Below are 3,680 nucleotides of genomic sequence, written 5' to 3' on the forward strand. Positions count from 1 at the left end.
TGGAAAGCACCAGGATCTGCTCAATTGTGAATTGCCCCCTTGGTGGGGGAGCTCTGAGCCGGTCCAGATTTCACTTCCTCAGGGAAACTGCCCTGCAGGGCCCCGAATATCGGCTAAGCCAGTGGCTCCAACAGAACAGAGAGAGACTCACGCCAGAGCCCCTGTGTGCGGCTATTTAAAGGGAAAGGAAAATTGGGCCAGATCCCCCAATGGTGTAAATCAGTGTAGCGACACTGACATCAAATGGGCCAGATCCCCAGCTGGTATAGATTGTCCATATGCCATTAAAGTCCATGGGCCAGATCTCCAGCTAATGTAAATCCATGTAGATCTATTGGAGTCAATATGCCATATCCCCAGTTGGTGTAAATCAGCATTACACAATTTGAGCCCATTGGGCCAAATACTCAGTTACTGTAAATTGGCCATAGCACCGTTGGAGTCAGTGGGTCAGAATCCTACCTGGTGTAAATCAGACATACCTTCATTGGAATGAATGGGTCCAGAACCCCACATGGTGTAAATCAGCCAAATCACCACTGAAATCATCCCAATATCACTGATTTAAGGTGCCTGAGCATCTGGCCCAGACTACTACCGATGCCACAAAATTCTTGCCACACTTTCCAAAAATTCCAGACCCCCAAGGCTACCCTCTAACTGCACAGTGTGTGGCCACAGGTGTGTACAGAGGGCAGTTCTCTGTGTGTGTATGAGAGAGAGAGAGCGCGCGAGTGAGAGAGTGAGCGAGCGAGCAAGAGGCAAATTGGAGCGGGGAAGATGCTGGCCTCTTGTGTAACAACGAGGAGACCTGTGGCACCTTAAAGACGAACAAATTCATTTGGGCATCAGCTTTCGTGGGCTGGAACCCACACTCCTCATTGTTTTTGCTAAAACAAACGAACACAGCTACCCCTCTGAAACTTGTGCATAATAGTATCAGTTGTGGGTAGGGACTTGTCTTGTGTGTCTAATGACTTAGGCTGGAATTTTCAAAGGAGCAGAAGGGATTTGGACACCAACTTCTCCTACATTCAGTGGGTGTTAGGCATCGCAGCTCTCTGAAAAGCCCACTGCCTCTACATGGATGTTACATACTCAGGTTTATTTCTTTACATTTAAACTGCATGCAGAAAAGCCTTGATGCCTATCAAGGTTCCTTCCCCACTCTGAACTCTAGGGTACAGATGTGGGGACCTGCATGAAAGCCACCCTAAGCTTATTTTTACCAGCTTAGGTTAAAACTTCCTCAAGGTACAAACTATTTTACTTTTTTTCCCTGGACTTTATTGCTCCCACTACCAAGCATCTAACAAAATATATCCAGGAAAGAGCCCACTTGGAAAAGTCTTTCCCCCCAAAATCCCCCCAAGCCCTACACCCCCTTTCCTGGGGAAGGCTTGATAAAAATCCTCACCAATTTGTACAGGTGAGCACAGATCCAAACCCTTGGATCTTAAGAACAAGGAAAAAGCAATCAGGTTCTTAAGAGAAGAATTTTAATCGAAGAAAAAGTAAAAGAATCACTTCTGTAAAATCAGGATGGTAAATACCTTACAGGGTAATCAGATTCAAAACATAGAGAATCCCTCTAGGCAAAACCTTAAGTTACAAAAAGACACAAAAACAGGAATCTACATTCCATTCAGCACAGCTTATTTTATCAGCCATTTAAACAAAACAGAATCTAACGCATCTCTAACTAGATTGCTTATTAACCCTTTACAGGAGTTCTGACCTGCATTCCTGCTCTGGTCCTGGCAAAAGCAACACACAGACAGACAGAGAGAACCTTTTGTTCCCCCCCCCCCAGCTTTGAAAGTATCTTGTCTCCTCATTGGTCATTTTGGTCAGGTGCCAGCGAGGTTATCTTTAGCTTCTTAACCCTTTACAGGTGAAAGGATTTTTCCTCTGGCCGGGATTTAAAGGTGGTTAGCCTTCCCCTTTATATTTATGACAATGCCGTTCTTCCCTTCTCCCATAACCCTGTGATTGTGTCCCATCCACTCCATTCCCCTTTCTCGGAGAAACATCACCAGTGATGGGGCACTCGCTGCCTTTATTGCCTGTTACATGAGCCCAGCAGCTTCACGTCTCAGCAACTCGCGAAACTGTCCTGGATTTAGCCTCGCAACCCCCCAAGGGAGGTAGAAAAATAAAATTAACTGACCACGTCCTGGCCACTTGCCATGTCCTGGCAGGGTAGGAGGCAGCACTGGGCTCCCTTCATTCTGCAGTAACAGAGAGCGTGGCTGTGTCAATTTCAGCACAGTGCTAGACCCCAGACTAGGCCATTTGCATGCCTGGGAGACACAGTGGGGTGGACTGGCTGATTGGGTCCATGAGCAGTTTGAATTGGCCTGCTCTCTCCGGGGAGTTATAGCCACAGAAAACAGCTGGAGGGGCAGCCCCAGGGTTGTGATTGTACCAGGTAATTAGATTCTCACGGGTTACACTGTTGTTACAGGGAAACTCGGCTGAGTCCCCTGCTGGGAGAGTTCAGGAGGCTGAGAAATCTCCTCATTGACTCCTCCACCTTGAAAAACTGCCACCACTGAGCCCAGAGTGTAAATAATAATCTAGGCATTGACTGGAGAGCTCCTGCTCGCCTCAGGAAACAGCACTGGAAAAGCCAGCCTACCAAGGGCCCTCTGAAACTGAGTGGACAGCCAGAGTAGAAAATTTGGCTGGGGTATCACAGGGGTCTAAGAGAATCCTGCACCCATGGGAGGCTTCTTGTGCCCTTAGGTTTCGTTGCAGGTCCCAGGATTGGCTCTATCTTATGCATACGGAGAAAGTGTTTGTCCACAAGCCAGTTTCTTCAGGCCTTTTTCATCTCCTTGTTCCTCAGAGTGTATATGAAGGGGTTCAGCAGAGGGGTGACTGCAGTGTAGAATACAGCTACTGCCCCTTTGGATGTGTGACTCGAAGAGCCACAGCACCAGGCTGAGGTGGGCGCTGCAGGTGGAGAACACCCGCAGCCTCCCCTGGGCCGTGCGGATCTTCAGGATGGCGGACACTATGCAGGCCTAGGAAACGCAGATCAGCAGGAAGCAGACAGCTGCCACCGCCCCGATGTTGGCCAGAATGACGGCACGGTTGGTGGCCATGTCAGTGCAGGCCAGCTTCAGCATGGCGGGGATGTCGCAGATGAAGTATTCCACCCGGTTGGGGCCACAGTAAGGCAGGCAGAAGGTCAGGGCGGCCTGGATCGCAGCATGGAGCGAGCCGGTGAGCCAGGTGCCGGCTGCCAGCCCCACACAGGCCCTTCTGCTCATGACCACGGTGTAGCGCAGAGGGTGGCAGACGGCCAGGAAGCGGTCATAAGCCATCACCGTGTAGAGGAAGCACACGGTGCTGGCTAGGAAATGGAAGGCGTAGAGCTGCACCACACAACCGCCGAAGGAGATGGTTCTGCTGCTGGGCCCTGCCAAGCCAGGCAGGATCTTGGGCACGGTGACGGAGGAGAGGCAGGTGTCGAGGAAGGAGAGGTGGCCGAGGAAGCCGTATGTGGGCAGGGCATGGAGTTGGGGATCACAGAGCACAGTCAACAGGGTGAGGGCGTTGCCCAGCAGGGTGAGCAGGTAGAGGAGGAGGAAGAAGAGAGAGGGAAGCTCCCTGGTGTTCGCGAGTCCCTCCAGGATGAAGTCTGTCACCAGCGTTTCATTTCCTGGCTCCAT

At 50.5% G+C, this 3,680-nt stretch overlaps 1 pseudogene; it reads right to left on the reverse strand.

The window, feature by feature from the left end:
• Nucleotides 1–2,821: 2,821 nt before the first annotated feature.
• Nucleotides 2,822–3,680, reverse strand: LOC125629053 (olfactory receptor 10G2-like; annotated as a pseudogene).

The sequence above is a fragment of the Caretta caretta genome, chromosome 13 (genome assembly GCF_965140235.1).
Source record: "Caretta caretta isolate rCarCar2 chromosome 13, rCarCar1.hap1, whole genome shotgun sequence".
Classification (NCBI taxonomy): Eukaryota; Metazoa; Chordata; order Testudines; family Cheloniidae; genus Caretta; species Caretta caretta.